The sequence below is a fragment of the Nicotiana tabacum genome, chromosome 15, assembly GCF_000715075.1.
Source record: "Nicotiana tabacum cultivar K326 chromosome 15, ASM71507v2, whole genome shotgun sequence".
NCBI lineage: Eukaryota > Viridiplantae > Streptophyta > Magnoliopsida > Solanales > Solanaceae > Nicotiana > Nicotiana tabacum.
Genome location: NC_134094.1, coordinates 73738703 through 73751004, shown reverse-complemented (window position 1 = coordinate 73751004; position 12302 = coordinate 73738703).

Sequence of the window (12302 nt, the reverse complement as noted above, 5' to 3'; positions counted from 1 at the left end):
TTCTTAGCATGCAACAAAGAAACCTGTATACTTGCCCGAGTAACTCACATCAAGAATACAAACTGTACATATTACAAATGGTTAGGGCTACATTATCAAGTCATTATAAGATAAAAATCCAGAAATTCCACAGCTTCTACAGTACCACAGGGACTAAACTGAATGATTCAAATGACTTGAATGGAATCTAAATCTGTGAGATATATTCTCTAGCAACAAACAATCACATGAGTTCAAACGAATTGCAATCAAACCTCATAAATTCCTAAACACCAAACAGAGTTCTAATTCCTTCAATTCTAATCAATAACTATCTGATAACTTGAACAATTAATGTAAGAATATTTGGCATTAAATATTGAACAGGAAAGGGAAGACAAGAAGAATTTGAGGCTTAGGCAACCGGACCTAAAGTCAAATACGAATTCAACACGAACACATCAATTTTTATTCATAAACTCAAAATAGAAGAGAACATGCGAGGATTTACATACCTAACTACAGAAATGCAACAGGAATGGACCGAGTAAAGATCTAAAGAAACTAGAGGATGAATCTTGCACAGCAGAAACAACACATCAACGATGAAACAACAGCGAGATCAACTTCAAAATCTTTTGCAAATCAGAAACGAGTATTTAGAGCTTTAAAAGTTCTATTTCTTCTTGTTTTTCAGAAGCTTTTGTTTCTAGATTTCGAAACTTCTAATTTCGTTTTTAATGCATCAAATGAGTGAAATGAGAGAGTGAATATGCGACGATCAGTGAGAGGATGAATGAGTACTATGTGTGTGAGTGTCTATGAATTCAGAGAGAGATGAGAAGAGAAAGCGTGCGTGAGGAATTTTAGAGCATTCTTCTAATTGGGGCGGCTAGGGTCTTTCTTTATTCTCAAGGGGGATCTATTTTCTGCCCTCTTTTTGTGCCCTTTTTTCCACTCTATTTCTCACTATTTATCCTCCTATTTCCGTCTCTCTCCCCCTAAAGTGTGGATGAGTGGAAAATATATAGGTCTAGGTATAGGGATTAATTGGTGGCCAAGAAAAAGAGTGTGTATGGGCATGTGCATTTTTTGAGAGAGAGCATGTGAGTTTGTTACAAAAGATAAGGAAGAATCTTGCCACATGGAAATGACTCATTGACTCTTGCTTTAATTAATATTTTTTTTTAAGAGTGTAAAATAAAAATACTAGTTAAATATTTTAAAATCAAGAACATATAATTTTTGTGATTTTTAATTTTCTTAAATAAAACCTACTAAAAATGAAGTTAAGGTTAAAATATGTAGATTAAACTTAAAATTATTTACATACTAAAAAGTGTTAAAAAAATCACAAGTATGGTAAAAGATTAGGTGCTCACAGCTGCCCCTCTTTGCTTGGAAACATGAAGAGTTTTCAGGCAAAGACAAAAGTGAGCCGTGTGACTAATTTTTTACCAAATCTTTATTCAAAAGGGAAAATAAACAAAGGAAAGGGTGCAACCGAGTCCTGGTTTTGGACAGCCTACATATCCCGGATCATAAGGGAATCAGATTGCGTGTAGTTCAAGGGGAGTGATGGAATTATGAGTTGAGGAGTCGAGTGAGGTTTCATCGAGCCTCCGGTCCGTGGTCCTGTTATTACATAAAAATCAAAATCTAAAGGAACTAAACAACCCTATCAGCTATGAGTTACAAGATTCCTATCTATAAGTCTTCTGAAGCTTGATCTTGAGTCCTGAATGGTTCTTCATGCAGACTTTTTGATTTGAACCTTGATGCTTGCTAGCTGCAGGTGCTAGTTTATTTTTCTATGGTTTCTTCGGATCAAGCCGCGACATGCAAAGCTTGTGACTTCAGTCATGTCTTGAGCAGTCCACATCCTTTCATCCGCTTCTGTATTTCGGATTCACTTCTTTTCCTTTTCTTTTCTTTATTTTGGATTGAGACTTCTTTTTTGGTCATCTTGAACCCTGTGCCTCGAGGTAAAAACCTTATTCCTCAAGCAACTCATGCTACTTCTGATTTGAATTGAAAACAAAAACTGGAGATTGCCCCTATTCTTCAGGCGGGATCCTGTCGTCTCTGACTTGAACTTGAAAACTGAAAGTTGACCATGTTCTTCAGGCGGGCTCCTGATGCTCACTTTAAACTTAGAATGAATTCTGAAATGAATTCCCTCGTTCTCCAGGTGGGCGCCTGCTGACTTAAAAACTTGAAATGGATTCCTTCATTTTTCAGGTGGGTGCCTGATGTTGACTTAACACTTGAAATAAATTCCCTCGTTCTCCAGGTGGGCGCCTGATGACTTAAAACCTAAATTAAATTCCCTCGTTCTCCAGGTGGGCACCTGATGCTGACTCAAAACTTGAAATAAATTCCCTCATTTTCCAAGTGGGCGCCTGATGACTTAAAACTTGAAATAAATTCTCTCGTTCTCCAGGTGGGCGCCTGATGACTTAAAACTGAAATGAGTTCCCTCGTTCTTCAGGTGGGTGCCTGATGACTTAAAACTTGAAATAAATTCCCTCGTTCTCCAGGTGGGCGCCTGATGACTTAAAACTTGAAATAAATTCCCTCATTCTCCAGTGGGCGCCTGATGACTTAAAACTTGAAATAAATTCCCTCGTTCTCCAGGTGGGCGCTTGATGACTTAAAACTTAAATGAATTCCCTCGTTATTCAGGCGGGCGCCTGATGCTGACTCAAAACTTGAAATAAATTCCCTCGTTTTCCAGGTGGGCGCCTGATGACTTAAAACTTGAAATAAATTCCCTCGTTCTCCAGGTGGGCGCTTGATGATTTACACTTGAAATGAATTCCCTCATTCTCCAGGTGGGCGCCTGATGCTGACTTAAAACTTAAAATAAATTCCCTCATTCTCCAGGTGGGCGCCTGCTGACTTAAAAACTGAAATGAATTCCCTCGTTCTTCAGGCGGGCGCCTGATGCTGACTCAAAACTTGAAATAAATTCCCTCATTTTCCAGGTGGGCGCCTGATGACTTAAAACTTGAAATAAATTCCCTCATTCTCCAGGTGGGCGCCTGATAACTTAAAACTTGAAATAAATTCCCTCATTCTCTAGGTGGGCGCCTGATGACTTAAAACTGAAATGAATTCCCTCGTTCTTCAGGTGGGTGCCTGCAATCATGACAACACAGACAAAACAGAGAAAATTTTCTGCCCCAGTTTGTACCAGGAATATTCATTGATTGTTAGTTGCATCCCATTATCCAGGAGGGTCCTGGAAATTTAAAACTAGATCCCATTATCCAGGAAGGTCCTGAAAACTTGAAATTAAATCCTATTATCCAGGAGGGTCCTGAAAACTTGAGATTAAATCCCATTATCCAGGAGGGTCCTGAAAACTTAAAACTGAACTTATCTGGAACATGCTTTCTCATGGAGGATTCCTGGCAAAGCAAACAAGATTTCTTGACCCTGCTTGAAACAAAGAAAATTTTGTCAGTTTGAAACTGTGGCGGTTAGTTTGTGGCATCCTTGCTGAAGGTGTCTGCTTCTGCCACTATCCCGCTTCATTCTGATTAGCTGCTTCGGGCTACAAAGAATTAGTTTGACCTTTTGATCGGACCTCGACCACAAAACCCCTGAATGACTTGAATCCCTTACGCTCAACTCTTCATATGGCACTTTCATTCTGACAACTGTTGAACCTTTGCGTTTTCTACAAATTCACGAATCACTTGACCACCTGAACTTCAGTTACCACCGCATTGCTCATTCTAAATCATGTCACTTGTGATGTGCTTGGCCGAATTTCGCTTGGTGCAAATAAAAAGCTGTTAATGAGCTTTGAAGTCCTTTCTTGCTTGCTTAACAAAGACTAATTTGATAGAGACTTAGAAAAATAGACCCAAAAGAAACGAAGCGAAGTGACTTCGAGAATTTGGAAGAAAAAAAAATGACTATTTGAAGAAAAATAGAAAAGAGACTTATCTGAATGAAGCAGCTGGCTCCAATGATCATGACATGCATTTCGGATTGATCAACCTAATCCCTCCAACTAATCACATTTCAGTTCATGCCATGTCTTCATACTTCAAAACCGGGGTTTCCATAATTCATTTTCTTTGTAAAGTCATGAACCCCATTCGGCTTGTAATGCTCCGAGGGGTTTTCACCAGCAAACCTCTCTCATTTGCTCCTCTCTCAACTCATTGTCACCTTACAGTGCCTGTAAGGGTTTTCACCAATAAGACTCTCTCATTTGAATTTTCTCTCGACTCATCATCACCCTATGGTGCCTGCGAGGGTTTTCACCAATAAGACTCTCTCATTTATTCACTTTTCCTTGTGCCCATGAACAAAGGTGCTACCCATGATGTAAATAATACGTCCATCTCACTTGACTTGGCATCCTCAAAGTTGATCAGAAGGTCTTTCTTTGGACTGTAGTGTAGGTTTTGGAAAGGGTTAGAAAGAAAGGGTGGCATGCAGGCTCAAAATAATTTAAGATGAAGGGGTTCAAAATTACAACTTTTGGAATCAGATCTTTTTACATAGCTAAAACTTCTGCCCCAGTTTCATCGAATCTGGGAAATTTTGAATTTTTTATTTGATGGGACCGAATCGTGTAAGGCTGCCTACGTATCCTTAAAAGGAATCAGGTCAAACGTAGTTCAAACTAGTAAAAGTTGTTTTGTTTTTGTTACTTTGCTTTTCTTTTTCTTTTTCTTTTTCTTTTTCTTTTTCTCCTTTCTTTTTTCTTTTCTTTCTTTTGCTTTTTTTTTTCTTTTTTATTTCCAACTCTACTTCTGATTCCAAAAGAGGGGTATGAAAGAACATAAATAAGGCTCAAAAAGGGGTAACAAATGATAAAAGTATTTGGGATAGCAGAATAAAATGTCTTTGTCATTCCAACTTTGAACATGCCTAGTACAAAATGCGATTGAAGATAAGCAAAGAAATCATACATAATATCTCTTGACTGCATCGGAATTGATAGCCATATCCACACATTTACCTTCTATATCTGTTAAACACAAAGCACCATTGGGCAACACTTTTGTCACAATGAGCGGCCCCTGCCAGTTTGGGGCGAACTTGCCTTTAGCTTCAGCCTGATGTGGAAGGATGCGTTTCAATACCAGCTGACCCACTTCAAATTTTCGGGGACGCACCTTCTTGTTGTATGCTCTTGCCATTCTTTTCTGATATAATTGACCATGACATACTGCTGCCAATCTTTTTTCATCAATCAAACTCAATTACTCTAGCCGGGTTTTGACCCACTCATCATCATCAATTTCAGCTTCAACAACGATCCGTAGGGATGAAATCTCAACTTTCGCAGGTATAACTGCCTCGGTTCCATATACCAGCAAATAGGGAGTTGCACCTATTGAAGTGCGAACAGTAGTGCGATAACCCAGTAAAGCAAAAGGTAACTTTTCATGCCATTGCCTGGAACCTTGCACCATCTTACGAAGTATCTTTTTTATGTTCTTGTTAGCAGCCTCAACAGCTCCGTTTGCCTTAGGACGATACGGAGTGGAGTTTCGATGCATAATCTTGAACTGTTGGCATACCTCTTTCATCAAATGACTGTTGAGGTTAGCAACATTATCTGTGATGATTACCTTGGGAATTCCGAACCGGCAAATGATGTTTGAATGAACAAAATCTACCACCGCCTTCTTGGTCACGGACTTGAAAGTTACAGCTTCGACCCACTTGGTAAAGTAATCAATGGCCACCAGAATAAACCTATGCCCGTTTGACGCTGCCGGCTCAATTGGTCCAATGACGTCCATGCCCCAAACAACGAAGGGCCAAGGTGCAGACATTGTGTGCAACTCAGATGGCGGGGAATGAATCAAATCACCGTGCACCTGGCATTGATGACATTTGCGAACAAAGCTGATGCAATCACGTTCCATGGTGAGCCAATAATAACCTGCTCGAAGAATCTTCTTCGCCAAGACATACCCACTCATATGTGGCCCGCAAACCCCGGAATGCACTTCGGCCATGATAGTCGAGGCTTGTTTAGCATCTATACACCTTAGTAATCCTAGATCTGGAGTTCTCTTGTACAATATTCCCCCACTTAAGAAAAATCCACTAGCCAGACGTCGAATAGTTCTCTTTTGATCGCTTGTGGCATGTACCGGATATACCCCCGATTTGATGTATTCCTTGACATCATAGAACCAAGGCTCACGATCAAGTTCCTCCTCAACCACATTGCAATAGGCATGCTGATAACGGATTTGGATATGTAGAGGGTCGACATAAGTCTTATCCGAATGGTGTAACATTGATGCCAGAGTAGCCAAGGCATCGGCAATCTCATTATGAATCCTAGGAATATGCCTGAATTCTACCGACCTGAATCGTTGACAAAGATCATGCAGACATTGTCGATACGGTATGAGCTTCAAATCACGAGTCTCCCATTCTCCCTGAATCTGGTGAACCAACAAATCTGAATCTCCCAAAACCAATATTTCTTGAACTCCCATATCTATAGCTAGCCTCAAACCCAGAATGCATGCCTCGTATTCAGCCATGTTGTTAGTGCAATAAAATCGAAGTTGAGCTATTACGGGGTAGTGATGCCTTGTTTCAGAAATGAGTACAGCCCCTATTCCGACACCTTTCATGTTAGCAGCTCCATCAAAGAAGAGTTTCCAACCTGGCTTTTCATCATGATCAGCCTCATCAACATACATCACATCTTCATCAGGAAAATAAGTCTTCAGTGCCTCATATTCTTCATCCACCGGATTCTCGGCCAAATGATCGGCTAGGGCTTGGGCTTTCATCGCGGTCCAAGTCACATAGATGATGTCAAACTCTATGAGTAAAATCTGCCACTTTGCCAATCTTCCTGCGAGCATAGGCTTCTGAAAGATATACTTTAGAGGATCCATGCGAGAAATGAGGTAAGTAGTGTAGGATGACAGATAATGCTTCAACTTTTGTGCCACCCAAGCCAGGGCGCAACATGTCCTTTCAAGAAGAGTATACTTAACCTCATAAGGAGTGAACTTCTTGCTGAGATAATAAATGGCTTGCTCTTTCTTGCCCGTGATGTCGCGTTGACCCAACACACAACCAAAAGAATTATCCACGACCGTCAAATATAGAATTAAAGGTCTTCCTGGTTCTGGCGGGACCAGCACAGGTGGGTTTGACAGGTAACTCTTGATCTTATAAAATGCTTCCTGACACTCATCAGTCCAATTAACCGCAGCATTCTTCTTCAGCAACTTAAAGATGGGCTCACAAGTTGTCGTGAGTTGAGCAATAAACCTGCTGATGTAGTTTAACCTTCCGAGAAGGCTCATCACCTCGGTTTTGTTCTTTGGCGGTGGTAATTCTTGGATGGCTTTTATCTTTGATGGGTCCAACTCAATACCGCGTCGACTGACTATGAATCCCAACAGTTTTCCGGACGGGACACCAAATGCACATTTTGCCGGATTGAGCTTGAGGTTGTACCTGCAGAGCCTTTGGAAAAACTTTCTCAAGTCTCCAACATGGTCGGATTTCTTCTTTGACTTTATGATCACATCATCTACATAAACCTCAATTTCCTTGTGTATCATGTCATGAAATATGGTAGTAATTGCCCTCATGTAAGTTGCCCTAGCATTATTCAAACCAAATGGCATTACCCGGTAGCAGTATGTCCCCCATGGTGTGATGAATGCTGTCTTTTTTGCATCTTCCTCATCCATCAGGATCTGGTGATATCCTGCGTAGCAATCCATAAAAGACCCAATCTCGTGCTTGGCACAATTGTCGATCAGAATATGGATGTTCGGCAATGGAAAGTTATCTTTTGGACTTGCCTTATTGAGATCACGATAATCAACATAGACCCTGGTCTTACCATCCTTCTTTGGTACTGGCACGACATTAGCTAACCAAGTAGGATATCGAGTGACCCGAATGACCTTTGCGTCAAGCTGCTTTGTGATTTCTTCTTTGATCTTCACACTCATGTTAGTCTTAAAATTCCTTAACTTTTGCTTGACTGGAGGGAATGCCGGATCAGTTGGCAATTTATGAACTACCAAATCAGTGCTCAAACCCGGCATGTCGTCATACGACCATGCAAAAACATCTTTATATTCAAACTGTGCTTTGATTATTTCTTCCTTGATTTGTGGTTCCATATGCACACTTATCTTGGTTTCCCTGAGATTATCTTGATCTCCTAAATCGATTGCTTCAGTTTCATTCAAATTAGGCTTGGGTTTTTCTTCCAAGTGATTTAGTTCTCTACTGATTTCCTGAAATGCTGCTTCTTCATCATATTCTGTTTCATCATCACACTCTACTTCTTGGATTGTTGTTTCGGAATTAGATTGGCTTTTAAGATTTGGCTGAAAATTTCTCATGCATGTCATGTCATTGAAACCAGCATAAAAAGAACTGTACAGAAAAAAGAAACAAAACAAAAATAAAACGCTATCAGGAATAATGGAAAATGGGAAATTGTATTTCATTAAAAATAAAAGGATAGAAGGGTTTGTACATCAAAACAAGCAAAAAATAAAAAATCTGGATTACAACCCTGGAATAACCCAGATAACAGAAAGGAAAACAAAGCAAACTACCAAAACTCCTTCCGGGTGGGGAGAGGAGTAGCTTTCCAATTGCTAAGCTTCACATTTGGCCCAACGAGCTGCACATCGGCATTACTGGAACCTTCCCCGATTTCCACCATGTTAACCTCCTCAAACAAACTCTGGAACCTCTTGATCAGCTCTTCATAAAAGTCGACCACAGGTTTTGTGACCGCTGATATTGGGCGTTTTGCGACCCCTGGCTTGACAAAAGACTTGGAGATATGTGGAACAGGCTTAGGAAGTGACCATGCCTTTCTTTTCAAATTTTTAGCCTTTTCCATGTCCTTCCCTATGAGTGTGAATCCCAAACCAAATGTACCAAAACTTTCACGTGGACACACCGGATGTGCAATACCCTGAAGAGACGAACCCAGGCCTTTGGCTGGCACAAAACCATTCTTCAACATTTCATTTGCTACCATGACGGACGCGGAGGGTAGCTTTGGACCTGGAATGCATTCTCCTTCAGGAATCTTCTCGACAGACACTGTTTCAAACGTTTGGTACACCCAAGGCCCTTTATCATCTTCAACTTCAATAAATGGAACAATTGTGTCATTATAAGCAGATAAGTTCTCATCACCGTGCACAACTATTTCCTGCCTGTCCCATTCAAACTTTACCATTTGATGTAGAGAAGACGAGATTGCCTTGGCAGTATGTATCCAGGGCTTGCCCAACAACAAGTTGTAGGAGACACCCACATCTAGCACTTGGAACTCCATAGTGAACTCAAATGGCCCTATTGACAATTCGAGCATTATATCACCGACAGAATCTTTCCCTCCTCCATCAAAGCCTCGAACACATACATTGTTCATGTGGATCCTTTCAGTGCCGATCTTCAACTTTTGCAAAGTGGACAGAGGGCAAATATTTGCACTAGAATCGTTATCAACCAGTACCCTTGAGACAACAGAATCCTCGCACTTCACTGTGAGATAAAGAGCTCGGTTGTGTTCTGTACCCTCCATAGGAAGTTCATCATCTGAGAAAGTGATCTTGTTTGCTTCGAAAATCTTGTTATCAATCTTTTCCAAGTGGTTCACCGTGATCTTATCAGGAACATGGGTCTCATTCAAAATCTTTATCAGGGCTTTGCGGTGTTCATCTGAATGTATCAGCAAAGACAAAAGAGAGATCTGAGCTGGTGTTTTCCTTAATTGCTCTACAATGGAATAGTCTTGCATTTTCATCTTTTTTAGGAACTCTTCAGCCTCTTCTTCGGTGACCGGCTTCTTTACTGGGATGTGGCCATCCTTGAATGGCTTGGCTTTCCTCAGTTCTTCTGGGGTAAAACATCTCCCAGAACGAGTCAGTCCTCCGGTTTCATTGACTTCTTCCTCTACTTCTTTCCCTTTATATGTTACTATTACCTGTTTGTAATTCCACGGGATGACCTTTGTGTCAACCATTGGTGATTGGGTCACTGGCTTAATAATAACGGGGGTAATACGAGCCCCTTCCACGATTATGACAGGCTTGCCCGGGACCCCTGGCACGACCACGTTTTGCTTTTCCTGGTTCGCTTCAACATCAATCGGAGGCCCTTTCACAACCAATACAGATGGCTTCACGTTGAGCGTGCTTAGCTTCTCCGACACCCCTTTAACTGTCAACGACATTGCTTTTGCAGAATCTGGAGCTTTAACTGGATTACTTTCGCTAGCCCGGATCATCATGACAGACTTGGAAGAATTCTTGGGCTCCCCATCCTTATGAACTATCTCAATCATATGTGTCTCTGCATGGGCCGGCAAAGGATTTTGGTTAATGTTTGGTGCCTTCAGGTTCTGGACCACAATTTGATTTGTATCAATAAGCTCTTGGATCGCCCTCTTCAAATGCCAACACTTCTCTGTATCGTGCCCTGGGGCATCAGAACAATATGCGCATCTAAGGGAATAATCAAGGTTCCTTGGATGTGGATTTGGTGTCTTTGGCTCAATCGGCCTCAAAACGTCCAACTGCCTCAACCTTTGAAACAAACTGGTATATGACTCTCCAAGAGGGGTGAAGGTTTTTTTCCGCTGTTGCCTCTCTTTTCTATAATCCGGCCTCGATCGAAAGCTTGGACCAGTAGGGTTTCAGTATGGTTGTGGGGGTGGTTAAGGATTTTGTGGAGTTGGAGCACGCCATTGCGGGTAAGGAGGGGGTTGCGCATATGATTGTGCATGGTGGACATGGTATTGGGGTGGTCTGACTGAATATTGAGGGTCTTGTGGTGGGAAATAATGTTGGGATGGATTATATGGAGCTTGGGTGTAGGCTTGAGGTTGGGGTCGAGGTTGGGTGTACTGGGGAGGCGAACCCCTTGGGCCACGCCCTGATCCAGAGACAAACATAATGACATCATCTTTCTTCTTTTGGCCTAACAGGCTTCCGGTGCCACTTTGAATTGCCTGTGTGGTTGCTTTTATGGCAGAGTAGCTCATGATCTTGCTTGACTTAAGTCCCTCTTCCACCATTCCTCCCATCTTTACCACATCATTGAAGGACTTACCTATGGCTGAGATCAAATGGCCAAAGTAAGTAGGTTCTAAGGCTTGAAGAAAGTACTCGACCATCTCATCTTCTTCCATTGGAGGATTGACCCGTGAAACTTATTCTCTCCATCTGAAACCATATTCCCTAAAGCTCTCACTAGGCTTCTTCTCTACCTTGGTCAAAGATAGGTGATCTGGGACAATGTCTATATTGTACTGAAAGTCCCGAGCAAAGGCCTGAGCCAAGTCGTCCCATGTGTACCACCTGCTAGCGTCTTGGCGGGTGTACCATTCCAAAGCTGCCCCACTCAGACTCTGACTGAAATACGCCATTAATAATTCATCTTTCCCACCGGCGCCTCTCATCTTGCTGCAAAAGCCTCTCAAATGGGCCACGAGATCTCCATGTCCATCGTACAGGTCAAACTTGGGCATCTTGAACCCAACGGGCAGTTGGACATCAGGGAATAAGCATAAATCCTTATAAGCCACACTTACGTGGCTTCCTATCCCTTGCATGTTCTTCAAAGATTGCTCTAGACTCTTCACTTTCCTAAATATCTCATCCTGCTCCACGTTCCGGGATGGTTTATCAGTTTCAACAGGAGGTTCAAAGTGAGGGGTGTAGGAATAAGGATCCGTGACTTTGAAAGTTGGTTCCGGAGCATAATATTGGGTATCTGGAGCTTGGAACGTGGGTTCACTAGAAGATCGGTAGAGGGTAGCTCGCGGAGGGGCTACGAAAACAGGAGCAGATGTCGGAGCCGGGTATGTGGTTGTTTTGGCTGGTGGAGCATGGAAAGTTTGGGACGAGGTGCCGGGGTAGTGGTGGAAAGGTGTAAAACCCGGTGCATGCTGAGGGGAAAGATCAACGGTAGTGGGATTCTGGGCTTGTGCCAGTGGTGGGATAAAAGCGGGATTTTCTGTGTAGTTAGCGGGAAATGAAGGTGGAGGATGCCCCCTGATCCAGGCTTGATACATTTCAGCCATTTGATGCTTCAACCTGTGGACCTCCTCTTTCAATTCAGACTTTGATTCTACAATCTCCCTCGACGGGTCAACAACACCCGTGTCTGACTCTTTGCTAGTCATGGCTGCCTTGCGCTTTGATCTGGTATTATAGGGGTGACTTTCCAGGATGCCAACAAACTAACCACCTAAACAGAACCTGTCTAATTATGCACACAAAATAACTTGGTCAGTTTTGAAGCATTTAACAGATAGGGAATCGCAT